The following is a 20,266-nucleotide window of genomic DNA, read 5'->3' on the forward strand; positions in this document are numbered from 1 at the left end:
GAGTGCAAAGTTGAAATTTTTGGTCATGACAAATGTTCTTTAGATAGATATATCTCCCACCCCATATCATATCTAGCTCTGTGAGGGGTGAAAATTGGCTTATGTAATGATAATTATGACTTCTGAAGATGCCAAAAATGTTGAATAGTTGTGGCTAAGTCACCCAGGTTGACTAAAAGCTATGATTTATCTGAGAAGTAAATACTTTTATTTTTTATTAGAGAAACATGATGTAGTCCTACCCCTAACAATGATCGTAAACATATGTAGGAGGGTAAACTGGAGCTTTAGAATAAGAATGAAGGAAGCCAGTGAAGAGGCCTGTGAATCATTTATGGAAGAAGGCACTATCTGAAGTGCAGGTCCCTAATGGCACAAATACCTCATCACCCCAAACTTTGACTGCTCAAACCTTGGAAATCCCTCCTTTATGAAGCCTTCACAATTGAGACTCTTCTTTTCTGGGCTTTTTCTATGTTGGATGTACATTATTCCAGATCTCTGTCATGCCTTCCTCATTATGATGGATTGAAACCTCTGAGACTGTGAGAAAACAATGCATCCTTACCCCTTAAAGACTCATACAGGCACAGCAAATACAGATATATCTAAGCATGGTCACCTCAAGGTGACCTGGAAGCCAGCACAAGATGAGAGGTGGGGAAAGATACAGCTCCCAAGGACATACACACAGTGACCTACTTCTAACTAGGTCCCACCACCAGACTTTCTAGAAACGCCCTAAATTGTACCACTGTCTAGAGACCAAGCTTTCTGTATTAAGAGTGGGGGATATTTTATATTCAGTCCATAATAATGGTCATTTATAGTTACAAATTTGTTCTGGCATAGCCTCTGTGCAAAGAGGCATATTTATTGGTTCTAGGGGATTTTCTCTCCACTTCCTACTTTAACACTGCTCTTTGACTATGACCAGGAGTTTCCAGCATGCCCTGGGTGGGATTTTCTGTGGCAATTGGAGGAGAGATTACTATATTCCTCCTTTGAGATTAGTGTTCCTGGGTGGGCAGAATCACTAATTGACCACTTGGTACCTGTGTGAGAGAAGTTTCCTCCACTTCAGACTAACTCTCACTGGCCATTTGAATGAAGTCATTTGGATACAAAGTCCGTTTAGGTCCTGAAACCCACAGGAAAGCATTTGCCTCCACCAAAATGGCATTTAGAGTGCAAAAAATAAATACATGGAAGTATTCTCAGAGGGATCCTAATTCAGCCAATATGCTTTCTAGAACAAATTCCCCCAAGTAGCTGGATTGTAGGGCCTTTGTCATGGTATCCTTTATGGAAATGGCAACCTGCCTCTTATTCACAAGATTTCCCAGAACATGGTCATGAGCATGGGTTTTCTCAAAGTGCTTATGGGGCAGGGCTCCTGGCCACACTAACAGAAAAATTCAGCTAGAGCCACAGACTGCTGAATCTAGCTGTTTTTGATGAGGGAATAATTTAATAAGCAAATAATCAGTAATTAAAGGGAAATTCTTCCTCCTCCCTACCTTTTCCTCTCTGACCCATGAGCAGATAGAGGCAAGCCCTGAGTCCTACAGTTTTAAGGTGGAGAGGCAGAGGGGCAGACTTCATGAGCAGCACAGTTAGGCCAGGCAGCAGAGAGGAAAGTAAAAAAAAAAAAAATCTCTCTGGGTCACAATACCACATAATCAAGTTGATTTTTCCTATAGTCAAATGGTCATGCCAGGTTCTTGTTTTCAGGTAGATTTATGAGTGTTTTCTACACATGAGACACATACCATGAGGTAGTAATTGGCACAGGACACAAAAAGACACAGAGCACTTAAGGAGCTAAAATCTAAGGAACCTATTGACCCCAGTCAGGCTCTCTTCCCTGACAAGTTAGTTATTTTGATTCCCATTTGGGGGACTCGGGTCACTAATAGCATCACATAGTTCTAAAGAGAGAGAGAGAGAGAGAGAGAGAGAGAGAGAGAGCGCCCAAATTGTTAGAATTATCTTCCATGAGATTTTCTTCTTGGAAAGTGACTTTGGCTGGCTCAATAAAAGTTATCTTGGCCTAGAACAGAGTTGATTAGAAGAGACAATAAGAACACTGAGAGCTGTGGCCTGTGGGAATAAACTGAGCAGCACTAATGTGCAAATCCCATGGACGAGCCTGTCTTCTGCTCCTGGAGGAGAATTCAGTTCTTGCTTGCCACAGTACTGTAGGAGCACTAGAGAAGGTACTTACAGCTTACTCACAAGTCAGTCACTCTTAAGGCTCTATCTACTCATAGCTCCAAGGATTTTGTTTTTTAAATCAAGCCAGAGATGTGGAAAATGCTTTAGGTGGGAAGGGGTACCTTAGAGATATCATAGATTCAGTTCCAAAGCACCACAATGAAGCAGATTTTACAACAGTTAGGATTTCCTGTGATAGTAAACTACCAAGTCTTTAATAGTATAGGTATTTTTAAAAGGGAGGGGGTAATAGGAAGACGGATATGAAAGGGTGGGACTTGAAGAAGAGGGATTGGGTGGGGTGCAATCTGTATGTAAAGTGAATAAATAAATAAATTTTAAAAGACTAATGCACACCATTTGATAAAAAAAATATACCAGTGGGCCTTATAGAACATGCATATAATCCCAGTTACTTGGGAGACTGAGGCAGGAGGGTGGCAAGTGTGAGGTCTGCATGGGAAAATAGCAAAATTCTGTCTCAAACTAAAATAAATGTTGACTGAATCATTGGAAGTTCAGTTGACACTAAAGGAGCAAATTTGTCTTTAAAAACATTTCAAAGGAGGTAAGGGCATAGCTCAGATATAGAAAGCATGCTGAGCAAGTCAAGAGCCCTGGCTCCAGTATCCACACATACAGAATTGTTCCGAACAATCATGTGAACTATTTGAGAGATGTCTTTGATAGATTTACTCTAGTGAATTTGTAAATTAAAAGAGAGAGAGAGAGGGGGGGGGGAGAGGGAGAGAGAGAGAGAGAGAGAGAGAGAGAGAGAGATAGTATCTTCCAAATGCTATGAATCAGAGTGCAATAAAAAGAGATCGTCTTTCTTTTGAATCTTGTCAACATCAAATAAAATAAAATAAAATAAAATCACCAAAAAAGGAGGGGAGTTTTTTGTTTCTTAATTATCTTTAATTGGTTTTTACAATCCAGTCGTTATCCCACTCCCAGTCCACCCTCCCACAGTTCCTCATCCCATTCCTCCTTTCTCATCTCCAAGAGAATGTCTCCCACCCCCACCCCACCAGGCCTCCCTACTCCCTGTGGTCTCAAGATACTCTAGGGTTAGGTGCATCTTCTCTCATTGAGGCCAGATCAGGCTGTCGTCTGCTGTATATGTGTCAGTGGCCTAGTATCAGCTAGTGTATGCTGCCTGATTGGTGGCATGTCTGAGAGATCTTAGGGGTCTAGTTAGTTGAGGCTGCTGGTCTTCCTATGATGTCACCCAAGGAGGGGTGCTTTTTTTTTATTACGTATTTTCCTCAATTACATTTCCAATGCTATCCCAAAAGTCCCCCATACCTTCCCCCGTACTTCCCTACCCACCCATTCCCATTTTTTTGGCCCTGGCATTCCCCTGTACTGGGGCATATAAAGTTTGCATGTCCAATGGGCCTCTCTTTCCAGTGATGGCCGACTAGGTCATCTTTTGATACATATTCAGCTAGAGGGAGGGGTGCTTTTTAATACAAGAATAACAAAAGGAAATTGAAATGCATTTCATTCATTCATTCATTCATTCATTCAAGTGTTGGAGATCAAGCACATATGCTGCCTAAGTATTCTGCCATGAGTTACATTCCTAGTCATATGCAAAATACATCTAGAGACATATCAGGATTTTTTCAAGCTTTTTTAAATCCATATGCGTCATCATGGACCTTTTGATTACTACTATTCTATTAAGACAGGGTTTCACACATGAGATTAGGCTGGCCTGAATCTCACTATGTAGCTGAAGATGGGCCCTACCACCTTCGAAGTGTTGAGATTACAGGTTCATGCCACCACATCTGGTCCCATCATATAGTTTTTCCAGAATGCCCTTTCCTTTTTTTCTTTCAACTTCAAATAAAAAATAAATATAAAAAAAATAAATATAAAAAAATATAAATATAAATATAAAAAAAGCTGGGAAGCAATTAATAATGCAATCTGGGATTGTGACAAATGTAATACTTATCACATATGCCTGTGCATTTTGCTAGAGGATTTTATAGAGGGAGACATACTAGCTTCACAATAGTTTTTTTATATTTTTATTAGGTATTTTCCTCATTTACATTTCCAATGCTATCCCAAAAGTCCCTCATACCTTCTCCCCCCCCCCCAACTTCCCTACCCACCCACTCCCACTTTTTGTCCCTGGCGTTCCCCTGTACTGGGGCATATAAAGTTTGCATGTCCAATGGGCCTCTCTTTCCAGTGATGACCGACTAGGCCATCTTTTGATACATATGCAGCTAGTGTTAAGAGCTCCGGGGTACTGGTTAGTACATCATGTTGTTCCAACTATAGGGTTGCAGATCCCTTTAGCTCCTTGGGTACTTTCTCTAGCTCCTCCACTGGGGGCCCTGTGATCCATCCAATAGCTGACTGTGAGCATCCACTTCTGTGTTTCCTAGTACCCGGCATAGTCTCACAAGAGACAGCTCTATCTGGGTCCTTTCAGCAAAATCTTGCTAGTGTATGCAATGGTGTCAGCGTTTGGAAGCTGATTATGGGATGGATCCCCAGGTATGGCAGTCTCTAGATGGTCCATGGTTCCTCTCAGCTCCAAACTTTGTCTCTGTAACTCCTTCCATGGGTGTTTTGTTCCCAATTCTAAGAAGGGGCAAAGTGTCCACACTTTGGTCTTCGTTCTTCTTTAGTTTCATGTGCTTTAGCTTCACAATTTGTGGCTGCAGATTTACTACTTTATGGACATTTAGGTAATGGCCTGTGCAAAAATTTTCACAACAAATAAGATTTGGAGCTCTTTGGTTAGGCTTTTAGGATGTGATTCGTGGTAGAACGTGACCTTAAAACTAAGGGGAGACTAGAAAGCAGGATGCTTAAACCCTGAGACAAACTAGACTGCCCTCTCCCTTCATTGTAATCACAGAACTTATACTAACATAAAAGGAGGTTAAAATAAGCCCCCAGGCAACCCTGAAGTAGATTAAAACCACACAGGCAAAGACCTGCACCTTAAAGAGATGTGCCAACAGGACTGGGACAGTGCCACCACAGAGACCTTGGGGGATGAATCACTGGGGAGGTAGTGAAATGTCTGTGTCTCCAGTTATTTATAGCCTCAGCTGACAGAGCCACCGCTCATCCTCTTTCACGGTCACCATAGACTATAAGGCCTTAATCTACTACTGTTGTTAATGCTTAAAGACAGCTCTGTCGAGCTTCTCTCATGTTCAGAGAAACTTGCTCCAAAATCTTAAAAATCAAAAGCTCTCCTATTGAAGTCATTCTTTTATGGCTTTTATGGGTAAATTTTTTGTATTTGCCGTGCTGAGCTGGAACACAGGGCCTTACATGTGCTAGAAAAGTGTTGCTGTACTGGGACATACCTGTAGCCCATTTCCAGGTGGTATATGGACCAAAAGTAATTGAATCACTGTAGCCCTTATAAAAATTAATTCTTTGAAACATTCTCTTGTTTGCATGTGTAGAGAGGGAAAACTCTAGATGAGTCCATCTGGTTTTCCTCCCTCTCTAATGTGAGTATGGCTACTCAAGGACAAGGTGTATTGGGTCTGTAATTTTTATTGAGCCCACATGATCCCAACTGGGCTGAGCCTTTTTCAGAGACATATAAGAGAAGGAAAGAACAACATGCTTCCTTGAAAAGATTAACAGTTCTGTTTATGCCTTGTTTCGTGAGAAAGTAGTGCATTTTCTTCCTTGTATCACTGTAAATTACCATCACATCATAGGAAAATAAGCAAATGTTAATGTAGATGGGCATAGAGTTTTTTTCTCCCTGTTGAACAATCTAGAAAATGCAAACTCTGGAATATAAGGTTGTTGCAGGCAAGTCAAAGGAATTTTACAGACTCCCTTAGGGAGCATATCCCCTCAACTGACAGGATGAAGACTGTTTTATTAGATCCAGGGTCTGTGCTCATGGGCCCTGGAGCTGTTTGGCTGCCTGGCTGATCCATATCGCCATGTTTACTTCTCCCAGACTGGAATGTGTCTATAAGCCAAGATGCACCCACAGCTTTTCATTGTCTGGAAGGTCTTCTGTGAAGTCTCACACACTTATTTTAACTGAGGAAGCAGGATGTCAGAAACATGGTTTGTGGAACTGAAGTTGGTTTGTTTTCCAATTTGTTTATATTAGCATTCAGAACGTTTCTCCTTTCTTATTTCTATCCTGTGAAGAGAGCCTTGCCTAAGGTTTTTATCTTCCATCCAAGGTCAGGCTCTACTGCCCTAGGTAGGGTAGCCCAGTGCCAGATTCTGCTAGTTCTCTGCAGTTGCAGCTCACCAATCTGTCAGTCCCTCCCAGAGCAGCTTAGAAAAGCCGTGGCCCTCTTGGTATCACAGCAGTTCTCAAAACCAAGGGGCTTCATCAGGGCATTGAGAAGACATGCATTCTTAGCTTTCCACCTTAGCCATCACTACTCAGGATCTTCTCAGGGAAGCCATTAAAATGTTCTGTCCTTCATTCCTTACACTGACACAAAGTGATAATCATCATAGTCATGTGGGAGAAAAATCTTTTGTGATATTAAGATGAAATCAATCACTGAGGGTGCAAAACCATTTGAAGTCACCAGGATTACAATAGATAGTCTCAGTAAAACCGACTCTGAAGCACACCTGGGGGCAGGCTATGGGGACTATATTGATCTATACTACTGTGAAGACTTTTAAAATGTTCTTTTCAGTTCAAAACTGTCATCAAGTTTGATGAGAATAATTTCTTCTCCCAGGTGTCCTATTTCTATAAAACATAGGTTAGTGAGTTCCTCAAAACCAAAAATTTAAAAGTAGATTTACCATATGACCATACAATTCAACTTGTGGGTATATAATCAAAAGAACTGAAAGCTGATCCCTAAACAGATGTTTTTTCATTCATGTTCATAAAAACATTTTTTTTACATTTGCCCAACTATAGAAGCAACACAAATATTCATTTCCATGTGGAGACAACAAAAACATGGTATATACATACAATGGAGTATTTTTTTTTACTAGATATTTACTTTATTAAAATTTCAAATGCTGTCCCCTTTCCTGGTTTCCCCTCTGAAATCCCCCTATCTGATCCCCCCTCCCCCTAGTGACCAACTTACCCTTACCTGCTCCCTGGCCCTGGCATTCCCCTACACTAGGGCATAGAGCCTTAACAGGACCAAGGGCCTCTCCTACCATTGATGACTGACTAGACCTCCCTCTGCTACATATGCAGCTGGAGCCATGAGTCTCACCATGTATACTCTTTGGTTGGTTATTTAGTCCCTGGGAGCTCTGGGGGTACTGGTTAGTTCGTATTGTTGTTCCTCCTATGGGGTTGCAAACCCATACAGCTCCTTCAGTCCTTTATTTAACTCCTTCATTGGGGACCCTGTGCTCAGTCCAATGGTAGGCTGTGAGGATCCACCTCTGTATTTGTCAGGCACTGGTGGAGCCTCTCTGGAGACAGCTATAACAGACTTCTGTCAGTAAGCAACTTGTTGGCATCCACAAAAGTGTCTGGGTTTGGTGATTGTATATGGGATGGATCCCCAGGTGAGGCAGTCTATGGATGGTCATTCCTTCAGTCCCATGCTCCACCCTTTGTCTCTGTAACTCCTTCCATGGGTATTTTGTTCCCCCTTCTAAGAAGAATTGAAGTATCCACACTTTGGTCTTCCTTCTTGAGTTTCATGTGGTTTGTGAATTGTATCTTGAGTATTCCAAGCTTCTGAGCTGATATCCACTTATCAGTGAGTTCATACCATGTGTGTTGTACTGGTTAGTTTTGTGTCAACTTGACACAGCTGGAGTTATCACAGTGAAAGGACCTTCAGTTGAGGAAATGCCTCCATGACATCCAACTGTAAGGCATTTTCTCAATTAGTGATCAAGGGGGAAAGGCCCCTTGTGGGTGGGACCACCTCTGGGCTGGTAGTCTTGGGTTCTATAAGAGAGCAGGCTGAGCAAGCCAGGGGAAGCAAGCCAGTAAAGAACATCCCTCCGTGGCCTCTGTTCAGCTCCTGCTTCCTGACCTGCTTGAGTTCCAGTCCTGACTTCCTTGGTGATGAACAGCAGTATGGAAGTGTAAGCCGAATAAACCCTTTCCTCCCCAACTTGCTTCTTGGTCGTGATGTTTGTGCAGGAATAGAAACCCTGACTAAGACATGTGTTCTTTGGTGAATGGAGTATTTTTAAAAGCCTTTTAAATAGAGAAGGAAAATTCAACACGTGTACTGCCAGTGGATGGCTCCTAAAGGCATTGTGTCAAAAAAAAAAAAAAAGTCAGTCATGAAGCAATAACTTTTGCAGAATTAAGTACTTTAAACACCTTCATAAGGCTCAGTAGAAGAATGTCAAACTTTAGTCGTAGGATGAGGGATGGACTCTGCTGCTCTCATTGAATGGGCAAAGAAATGGAGTTTTGCATCATGAGAAGGGTTCTGGAGGTTGGCTGTGCACTGATCTGAAAGTACGTGTGTCACCGAGTTGTCCATGCAACCATGGTTAGCGGGGTGAGTTTTGCACTCTATGTGCTTCAACACAATGAATATTTTTCAATATTAACATTAAATAAACAGAAAAATGCCAGTAGTGGAAGAGCTCTGGGATTTCTATGGGCCACAGTGCACACTAAGCAGACTGTCCACACAGTGCCATGCATTGTTCTTTCTCTGGTCTCAGAGCAACATCCTGAACACTAAAGGCAGTTTTGGCTGACGCCAGGGAATTTGTACCTTGGCCACAGAAGGTGTTTTTGACAAAATAGGCAGCTCAGCTTCATCCCTGAAATTCCTGAACATTCTTAGATGCCCATCCCTTGTGTTAATACAAGGCTAGCCTTTTCCTTTGGTGAATGAAAAAAAGCAATTCCTTACTTTTAGGGCTGAAAGAATCAACAGTTGCCTCTGTTCACTTGCTTGCCAGCTGCACAAAGGTTTCAGGCTCTGCTGGAAGTCTCAACAGTTCTAGAGAGGGCAGAAAATTTTCACAACTTCAGAAGGGGAAGGCCTACAAACAGATGGCTTCCTACCCACATTGTTGCCATAGTGAACTCTGCATTTTCCTTTTCAGAGGCAAGATGAAAGTGCCACATTATGGAATTCCTTGAAAATCATCAGGAAAAACAGAAGGTTGTATTTTTAGTATTCTTTTTCTGGAAACTTTCTGTTTGTTCTCTCAAAGAGAACCAATTATGGGGTTAGCTAGAGGGTTCTTAGCATTTCCTTCAAAAGGACATGAGAAATTCTACTAACTTCCCCCAGGATCCAATGGATTCTTAACTAGGCTAAACTCTGGGAGCTAGTGGGGATGAAGCTGGGCAGTTCTGATTCCTTCCAATTATCACCTTTCTGAGCCTGGGAGGCAGATGACTGTGTGACCCAAGCACCAAATAAAACCTTCCCCATGGTTCTCTTAAACACAATCAGCTTAGGCTGACTAGAACTTTTTTGGAATACTTTGTTGAATTCTAAGGAAAAACCAAAAGAAATAAACATAGATAGTGGCACAAGCTTCCCAGAATTGTCCTTTGACCTGGGGCTTTGCATCTTATTTCCTCAACTTATAGCCTATATGTCTTGTCATGAACTCTGTTGAGGTTTGTGTTCTGATGTGCCAATGAGTAAGATCTTTCCTGGTTCTTTTATTCCGGTGTTTCTCCCACCATTGCAAAGCCTTCCACACAGAGTGGGGATTAACTGAGATAGTTTGGAATTTTATAAAAGGTCTTCTGTGGGGGTAGAAGACAGCAGCCTGGATTTAAGCTTCTACTTTATCCATTGGCCATGCACTCTGGATGACTTGCTCAGTTGTATTTAACAGTTCTGCCCAATACCTAGGGAGTTCTAAGAGCCTTTACCAAATTCCTATCCAACCCAGGCCTTTAGGTTTCAAATCTGGTTTCTAGTCTAAGGAAAAGTTTATTCCCTACAAAACAGCCATGAAAAAAAGACACCCAAGAGTCCACATCTTGTAAAGATATCCTTACCAGTCACTAATTTATGTCTTTATACACTAGCTATGTATTTGTAAGCATAAAGGGCTTATTTCTGAACTAGGATGAGTTTTTAAATCAAATTTAAAAGTTTCCAGCTAAGAAATAGTTGAACTGAGTTTGGACTTTGAAAGGGCAGGTCCCCTTTCAACAATCTGGCTCTTTCCATGAATAGTATTCATGGTGGCTTTGTGTGGAAGCCTTGTGGTACTTGCCATCCAAGTCTGGAAAAGTTCAGAAATATATTTGCTTCAGCAATGCAGCTAAACTTTATGTCTAGGATTAATACACTGATTTTCAGCAAAATAAACATCCTGTTATGCCCCAATATATTTGTCCTAAACACATTTTGAAGAGAACATCTTACAAAAGATAAAAGGGGTCTGGAGAGATGGCTTTGTGGGTAAAGCACTTGTCATACAAGACTGACTACCTGAGTTTAGAGCTCCAGAACTCACACTAAAAGTCATAATTCAATTGAGCCCCTATGGGAAGATGAGGGTGTAGACACAGAATTGCCAGAATCTTGTCCTGGCATACACAGCAGTCGGCATACATGCAAAACAAAGGGATTTTCCTTTATAGCAAAATTGAGCAAATCCAATTCTCTAGTGTAAATTTGTTGTTATGTAGGTGACTTTGAGGAATTCCCTTATAGTTAAAAGAACCCACTCACTGCCAAATTCTTAACCCAGAAGGGCTCCTGTCTAAAGGAAATACAGGGACAAAGTGTGGACCACAGACTGAAAGAAAGGCCATCCAGAGACTGCCCCACCTGGGGATCCATCCCATATACAGACACCAAACCCAGACACTATTGTGGATGCCAAGAAGTGCTTGCTGACAGGAGCCTGTTATAACTTTCTTCTGAGAGGCTCTGCCAGATCCTGACAAAAAAAAAAAATGATGCTGATGCTCACAGCCAATCATTGGACTTAGCATGGGGTCCCCAATGGAGGAGTTAGAGAAAGGACTGAAGGAACTGAAGGGATTTGCAACCCAATAGGAAGAGCAACAATATCAACCAACCAGACTCCTCTAGAGCTTCCAGGGACTAAACCACCAATCAAAGAGTACACATGGAGGGACCCATGGCTCCAGCTGCATATGTAGCAGAGGATGGCCTTATCTGGTATCAATGGTAGGAGAGGCCCTGCATCCTGTGAAGGCTCTATGCCCCAGTGTAAGAGAATGCCAGGTTGGTAAGGTGGGAGTAGGTGGGTGAAAAGAGGAACATTCTCATAGAAGCAGGGGGAGGGGCACTGGAGAGAGGGTTCTGGAGGGAAAACTGGGAAAGGGGCTAATATTTGAAATGTAAATACATAAAAGTCCAATAAAAAATAAAAGGAAATTCTGAAGTAGAAGAAGAGGAGGAGGAGGAGAAGGAGGAGGAGGAAGAAGAAGAAGAAGAAGAAGACAGCAAGTAAAAAAGAACATACAGCTACTTAATCCCATAAATAATTCCACATTTACAAGCAAGCTATATGGCCTTATAGAAACAATAGTGTTGAGCTTTAGTGTCAACTTCTTGTCACTAAAACAAATATTTAAAATCTGAAAGATGTATTTTGGTTCTTGGGTTCAGAGTTCTTGGCATATGCTTGGTTGATTCCATTATTTTAGGTAGGAGACAAGGTTGAACATCATGGTGTCAATGCTACCTATTTCATGGTTGCCAGAATGTGAAAAGAGAAAAGAAGGGGAAGGGGACAAGATTTACTTTCCAGAGCACACTCCATTGATCTACATCCTCCAACTAGGCCACACATGCTACCTTTACCAATTTGCAATAATGACATCCTATTAGGAATTCATCAAGGATTCTCTCTATTGATTAGACCAGAGACCCCAAGAGCCCACTGTCTGAAAGTCCATTGGCTGACAACAAGCCATGAAGTCATTTCATAGTCCATTCTTAACAGGTAGTCAGATTTCTAGGTTAGTGCACATCTTCCATAGCATGTTTTAGTTGTAGTTATGCTGGAATTATTTGAGTGGGTTTTTAAAAGAAGAACTTTTTTTAACTTGTGGAGGTGGGGTTGGTTTGTATTTAAGTGCAGCTGCCCTAGAAAGACAGAGGCATCAGATCCCCCTGGAGCTGGAGTTACAGACAATTGTGAGTCATCTGGGTGCTAGGAATGGAACTTGGGTCCTCTGCAAGAGCAATTTGCACTCTTAATTGCTAAGCCATCTCTTCATCTCCTTTAGTGGAATGTTTTTGTGGGGAAACTATGAGAAGAAATCATACACTTAGATGGAAACAAAGATTTTTCAGAATAAGCAATTAAAGAAAACACTTCAAATTACATGTTTTGTTCTCTAATGATTTAGAATACCAGGGTTCAGGGAGCAGCACACTTGGAAGCATCTTGTGAAGGTAACTGGAGATTGGAGGCATTCCAGGCTTGTTAGAGGACTCTAGAGGTTAATTAGAGTGGTTTTCTAGTTTGCATTAGTTTACCTTGTGTTTCCCTGGGGTCAGTGTGTGACTGCTGTGAAGAAGGCATTTGGAGCTGCACAAAGAGATGCAGGAGGATGGGAGAATACACCAAGATGAGGTGATGTCCCAGAAAGAGACAAGCAAAGAGGAACAAAGAGGAGATGAGGTTAAAAAAAATGCACATAATAATCTCTGAAAAGAGTTCTGCCAGCTAACTCCTTCACCTTCAGTCACTGCGCTTACTCAATGGAGCAGCTGCCAGGACAGGCAGGCAAAGATACAGGTAAGAAATGACTAACTCATTGTTTGTACATACATGGTATTCTTGAATGATATGCTTATGGATTAGAAAATATTTTTCTGAGTAAATAGGTAACTTGATAAACGTATGAGAAAAGGCAAATGATCAGTATTAGTGAATATTTATTAAATCCTAGGAGACAACTACTAAGAAAAATGTTGAACACGTTGTTTCCCCTTTTGCATCAAATCCACTGGCTCCCTATTAATAACTCCCCTCCCTTTGCAAGAGAAAAATTAGATGACTTTGAGTCACCATCCATAAGCTGCATCTACTGAGAAACACAGTGAAGCAGTTGATGAAGTCACAAAAACACTGTTGTGGTGTGAAATGTGCTAATTTTGTTTTATCACTTTGGTTACAAGTCATCTAATTTTTCTGTGTCTGTGATTTTTTCCCTCCCCCATTGTTTCAGTCAGCAAATTGTGGTTATTAACTCCTGCTCTGTACTAGACACAATATATAATATCAGAGGTAGGACCCACTCTTTGCTCTCATGAGGTCCCTAGAAGGGTATAAAAAAAAACCTCTTAAAGACACAATGCTAATTGGACAGTATGATGGTCCATTTTATGTTGCCAATAACACATTACCACACACTGGATGGGTCAGAAAGAAAGGAGGTTTATTTTGATCCATGATTATGGGGGTTCAGGGTTAATATACCCATGGAACTCATACTTCCAGTGTCCCAATGTGATACAGTGTTCTACATGGTGACAGACAGGTAATATTACTGTGTGTATACATGCACATATACTTGTGTGTGTTCTCTAATCTCTCTTTGGACACACAGGTCAATTAATTTTCTACCCTCTTAATAACTGAAACCAGGGATTATATTTCAATACATGATCACTGGAAGACATACTCAGGCCATACCAAAGCCTTAGGAGGTATCCAGAGCTGTAAGAGGGAAACCTTTCTAACTTTGATTTGGTAGCTAAGGAACACTACTGTGCTGGTCTAAATGATGATCAAGGTATATCTAGGTGAGGGAAGTGTTTGTCATAGAGCAAGCAGTGTAAGCATAACGCAAAGACTAACCTGATCTAGGGAAAAGAAATTAGTTTTCTATCATCCAAAAGTATGTCCCATTGAAGTAGAACTATGAGGGAAGGGCTACACTTAGTTGTGTACACCAGCTTTCCATTTCTTTCAAATCTTATCTTCATTGAGGTCAGGGTAGTATCTAGAAATTGGTTATGGTGAGAGGAACACTTACACTACAGAAATTGGCAGGGTTTTTATTTCCTGGAATGCTAGTTGTTAATCATTTTCAACTCACCAATGGACACTGGTCCAAAGGACACCGTTATAGATCTGTGATGTGACTTTAATTCTTTTTACCTGCTTCTCATGGTGTTCTGTATCATCCACTGGCAGCTGCTCTTAAGCTGAAAGTGGGCTGGAGATAAGCAGCAGGGTACAAATGCCAGCATTTCGTCTCCCTGGTCTCCTTCAGCTGTGAATCCTGCCATCTTCACACATGCCAACATCCTGTGAGTTTTCTCACATCGGTCGTTTTTCAAGTCAAAGCTATGTTAAAAAATAAACTGGCACTGTTTTCCACAGACATTAATGTTCATTAACACACACCTAGACTCTGACAGCTTCAGTTTCACACCTGTGATTTGATTTACATGAATAAATAAATCTTTACTTAAGCCTCCTCGAGGTTATTCAGGAGAAACTAGCATTTCTTTTTCAGAAGCAGATTCACCCTATGCAAAATAATCAGAAACTTCCTGAAAATGCTACCAGAGATGGGCTGGGAGTATCATTCTATGGAAGAGCATTTGCTGAGCATGTTGGAAGGTCCCAGGTTCCAGCCCCAGCATAACAAGTAGATTTATAGAGATAAATAGTACATTCACCATCTATCTTGCCATGGTGACCCAGTTTCTATGGCAAAGATTACATAGGGAATAAGAAATAGACCGAGGATGAACTAGGTTTAACATATGACACTTTGCCATTTTCAGTCATTTGACCTTTTTTTTTGTCACCTCATTCCTTATTGATCTCAAACAGATTTATGCCCAGAGCATAAGGGGTTATTTCTCTACTGCCCTGGGATTAGTATCTGTGTTCCTTTAAGGAAAGTCAGACAAGAAAGGGAAAGCTCTATCCACATGATGAGTAGAGAGTAAGTTAGAACAATTCTGGCTCTGAGAGGTAGATGAGAAAACTCAACCGTACTCACAGCATGCTGAGAGTTTATTTATTTTCACATTCAACAAAAATTAGCATCTTAAAATTTTATCCATATGACTTTTTCAGCAAGAAGAGGGGGGTTTTATCTTGGAATTCATGGCATATGTTTTGGAAGAACTGTATGAATCTATAAACACTTTTCCCTGTAGATTTTGATAGGAAGTCTTTGTTGCAAAGGCTCTGAAATCACTTTGCAAAACTGACATGTGCAAAGTCCTTCTAAAAACCACCAGCAATGACAACAGGATAGAGAGAGTGGTGGAATGAGACACTGCTCCCCTGGATTCACTCTTTTTACTCCTAATTAAGCTGGATGGGCCTGGGAGTTTAGCTGAGTGGAAGTTTATGTTTAAATTATATGAAGCCCTAGGTTCCATCCCCAGTACTGGAGAGAAAAAAAAAATCTGGAATCAACAAACCATTATCAAGACTAATAGAGTTGGTGTTAGTATTAATAAATTAGGATAATAGGATTCTTTTCAAAATAAAATGTTTAAAAGTTTACATGAATCAATTTCCTAAAAATGCTGATTACTCCATTTTCATAGTTCTGCATACATTCTTGGTTTTGTTTCCAATTTGGAGTACTTTATAAAAGCATGACCTTAAGCTAAATGCCACACCTTGTGGTTTTCTGACCATAATGCAATGAGCATCCTATAAAACCTTGTTATGCTTCATTCTTTTACTTGTAAATTCAAAGAATGATAACTGTCACCCAGAATTACTGTGAACGTTTAGCAAAATGAAGTATATACAGATCTATGGTCATGTAAGTGAATATAGAGTTAGTGTTGTTTTCTACATCTAGCCTTGAAGCACTAATTTGTAGTATAAAAAATTTAAGACTCATAACCCAAGACATGGTTGAGAAATGACAAGGGTACTGGATAGTCAATCTTCATAATAGATAGTCCTACACATATTTATGCCATGATATACATTGGGAGGATGTGGCCATATTTTTAGAGACATATTTTGAAATATCTCTATTGAAAATATTTTGTGTTTTTAGACAATTCCTTCCTTTCTTTGTAGAGAATGAAAAATAATACAGCAAAAGTATTAGTCTCTTAGTTACCTCATCATTTTATCATGCATGTTCAAGTTCTCTGTTCTGTGACTATGTCTATTAAAATGAAAAGCACAGAAAGAAAAAAAATAGAATTTTCAGCCCTTTAAACTTGTCTTCTCTTCTGTGATCCAACTGTGGCTGGACTTGATAATATCATTGATTTTTTAAACTGAGGTTATGAGTTATACCCTCCTAGACTAGATTAGCTTATGACTTGCAGGAGAGTCAAGATTATTCCTGGTATGTTGGCAGAATCTTGTTTCATGTGCAGGAAATTTTAAAGTAAAATCATCAATGTTTCCAAGTGGGAAACAATATCAGTACAAAGTGGTTCTCTAATCATCAAGTAACTGAATCTCACCACATCTCTTTGTCAAATAAAATTTAAAGTGACTTGAAAGCTTGAGAGCCATATTGGCAAAGGGCCCAGCATCCTCTGTTGTTCCAGCGGTCCCCCATATTCTATCAATTGTTGAAGGTCCATCCACTTAGACACTTGAAAAATCTCTCATGATGTTAATATGACTATACTGTTGTATGGCTATCATGACCCTCCACTGCCCCAACTTCTCAAGGCTCCTAAGGACCCTAGGCTCCTCTAATTCCCTGCCTTTCCTGGCCCAGAAATGCTATTCCACGCCACAGTGGCTTGTTGGAAGGGCAGACTCTTCCAAACAGCTAGAATTCAGCCATCCATATTGTTTATCTTCTATAAATTACACACTTCTAGGCATTCTATCCCAGAAATAGGCACACCTTTATCGCTTGACTTACAAAGATGTAGCTATTTTTATTCCTCTATCTCCTTACCGTTTGTTTGTTTGTTTTTGTTTTTGTTGTTGTTGGTTTTTTTTTTTTTGGGGGGGGTGGTGGATAGAATGATCCCAAACCAGCAAGTAGCTCTTGTCTATGTGTAGGTGAGAAGATAGTATTGACAATTATGTATGTATTTATTAGTAAACTGGAAGAGAAAAAGACCCTTTTTAGAATTGTGGACACAACTATTTGAACCAGCATGGTTGGTGATACATCCCAGGGGAGCAAGCAGTCATCATTTTCCTCCCTGGTGTTTTAAAAAAAATTGAGGCAGGGCACTGGTACTAGAATCCAGATTGAGGGGGTTACAAGGAGGGAGAGAGGGAGGCAGAAAGAGAGAGAGACAGACAGACAGAGAGAGAGACAGAGAGACAGACAGAGAGAGACAGGGAGAGAGAAATAAAATGGACAGAAGGGTTACTTGTGGCTTATACGGAGGTAGAGTAGGTGAGTGTGGGATATACTTCCTGGCTTCTGTCCTACAACCTTTTGACTTCCTGACAGGGCTTCACATTGCCTAACCAAAGCAAACTATAGAGATGGGATGAGCCCAAGTGCTAAGTACTATGGAGTTCAGCTTTGGGGGACAGAGAAGGAAGGAGAAAGGAGAAACAGGGATCCAGAAGAGCAAACTGAGAAAATAGCAGAAAACATCTTCTAACTCAGTGGCTCTCAACGTTCCTAATGCTGTGACCTCATGCTGTAGTGATTCCAACCATAAAATTATTTTAGTTGCTATTTTACAATTGTAATTTTGCTACTGTTATGAATAACAATGTAAATATTTTGGAGATAGAGATTTGCCTAAGGGGCCATGACACTCAGGTTGAGAATTTCTGTAAGACCTATAAGATGATAGAAAACACTAAATGTAGCCAGGAGCATAGCTCAGCATTAAAGGATCCCGAATAAATTCACAGAACTATAAAAAATGCTAAACAAATACAAAGACTGTGCATGAATACTAAGGGAAATAAAGGCTTGTTCAAGTAAGGAATGACCTGAAGAATGAAGGACCTTTTTTGTGCAGCTTCCTAGGGAGCAATAATAGATGTTGCATCAAAATTATCCCCGCTTTTCATTATTGTTCAATAAGAATAAACTTTTCTCAAAGTGAACTCACCTTTAATTTACATTGTGAAACAGGGCATCCAATATTGGCCAAAATAAAACAATATAAGGCCACCACCCACCCATTCATCCATCCAACCATGCATCTATCTATCAATCCCCCGCAACCAGACTATCAGCACCAAGTAGGGCGTCATGAGTTCCATCCCCAGTATTCCCACCAAAAAGAAACAATTCATTCTAAATTCAGTGTGAAAACAATAACTAGTTAATTTCTTAAGATTTTCTGAGTCCACAGGGTCTATTGGACCACTTTCTCTGTATCACCATGCATATGGCTGCACTCAGCTGGAAACTTGGTGGGGCCAGGCACCCAACACAGATTTGTCTCTCTTCCCTTAGGCTGTAGCTACTTTCTTTTAAAAAAATTCATTTCTACTACTATTATTATGGTGTCTGTGTGTATATACTGTGTGTGCAGGTCAGGGTGGGTATTCAGGTATGATAGAACACATCTGGAAGTCAGAAGACAACTTGTGGGAATTAGTTCCCTTCTTTCATCATTTGGATTCAGGACATCACAGTCATATTCTTAGGCTTTGTGGCAGGTACCTTTACTGACTGAACCATCTCACTCTCTGAGTTATAGCTTCTTAAACAATGGGTTGTGATCCTGTCTAGGGTGATATAACGGAATGTGGAGATCATGAAAAATCTGACAACAGTAAATGGTTTCTGAACATACAAAGACCAAAATAATCAAATGTCTAGTGAGTCTGTGTATTTCTGGAAGCACTTCCCATGTTGCATCATGTGACCACAACACAACCTTGCTTCTGAACATACAACCTGTACACAACCTTGCTTCTGAATATACAACCTGTGTATTTTGCGCTGCCCATGTCCTCAAGTCCTACAATGCAATTGAATGCTTCCTGTTTGACCATGCCTGGCTTTTCTTTTTTTTTTTATAATTAATCAGTCAGATTTATATAACAATAAAAATCTCAATTCACAAGGTGCCCACACAATAATTTCAGAGCCAATTGATAATGATACAAGCTGTCCATTTAGATTAGACAATAATACTGCAATTATTCTATCCCTATATGATATTATAGCTACCTGCTACTATTGAAAGCCACGCAGAATCTGAATCATCCTGTTTGTCCTCCATCTTCCTCTTTCTCTTTCTCCTGTGTTGCTCCCCGCATCTGCAACTCTTAGCCCCGCCTCCCTTTACCCTGTCCAATCACAGGCTTCTTGTTGTATTAATATTTAAATTAATCGGACAAAGAAAATTCTGCTACATCCCCACTTGCATTTGACCCCCAGTATGTGGTAGACACAATGTTTCACTGGTCCTGAGATTAGAGAGCAGTGTAGAACAGAAAATTTCAGAATCCTTGCCATGATTCAATTTAATGATTGGCTTGAGACAGAACTGAAGAATGTTTGAGAGCTTTGACATTACTAATGTAAAAAAAAAAAAAAAAAAAAAAAAGGAGACAGAAAAGGAAGGAGACTAGACAGTCCAATCCTGCTGCAATAAAGTCACTTGAGACTACAGCTGGGTCTGCTTGCACTTGTGTGTGCTTTTATTCCCATGTGTATTTTACAGTAAGTCTTGGAACTGCAATGCTGATCTCTACTTCTTTTTCATAGATTACAAGTTAAGGTGGGAGATACTGGGAATCACAAACTGGCTTGTAGTTCAGATATTCATGTACATGATGGAGGGAGAACGATCCAAAACTTGCACATAGACGGTATAGTGGCACCCCAGGACTAGCAGCTCTCAAGTCTCCAGCTGAACAAAGGGAACAATTAGAGACACTGAGGACCAAGAATGGAATACATCGGGCTCTTAGATGTTTAAGAACCGACTTTATTACTCATAGAATTTTATTCAGAAATTCTCCTCATAGTTCTTAAGTTGCTGGAATCACATATACAAATCTATACACACTCCTGTAGATACAAACTGTACAAATACAGTGATTACAGACCGACTTGCAGTAAACACATCTCCCTTAAGTATAGCTATTGATGACTGTATAGAAGCATCACATGTCAATAAAAAAACCTATGGCCAATGAGCTGAGGCAGGAAATAGGAGGTGGGAGTTCCAGCAGAGAGGGTGAGGGATTCTGGGAAATAGTCAGG

At 40.5% G+C, this 20,266-nt stretch overlaps 1 protein-coding gene across 6 annotated transcripts in view; it reads left to right on the forward strand.

The window, feature by feature from the left end:
• The first annotated feature begins 12,688 nt into the window (after positions 1 to 12,688).
• Positions 12,689 to 20,266, forward strand: part of Ndp (norrin cystine knot growth factor NDP) — a 136,549-nt gene continuing 128,971 nt past the window's right edge. For all 6 annotated transcript variants that reach the window (XM_085838251.1, XM_085838250.1, XM_085838252.1 and 3 more), the window contains exon 1: positions 12,689 to 12,903. The gene's annotated coding sequence lies outside the window, so the exon portion shown is untranslated. The remainder of the gene's footprint in view (positions 12,904 to 20,266) is intronic.

Source organism: Mus caroli, unplaced genomic scaffold (assembly GCF_978045245.1).
Source record: "Mus caroli unplaced genomic scaffold, Mus_caroli_1 scaffold_5, whole genome shotgun sequence".
Classification (NCBI taxonomy): domain Eukaryota; kingdom Metazoa; phylum Chordata; class Mammalia; order Rodentia; family Muridae; genus Mus; species Mus caroli.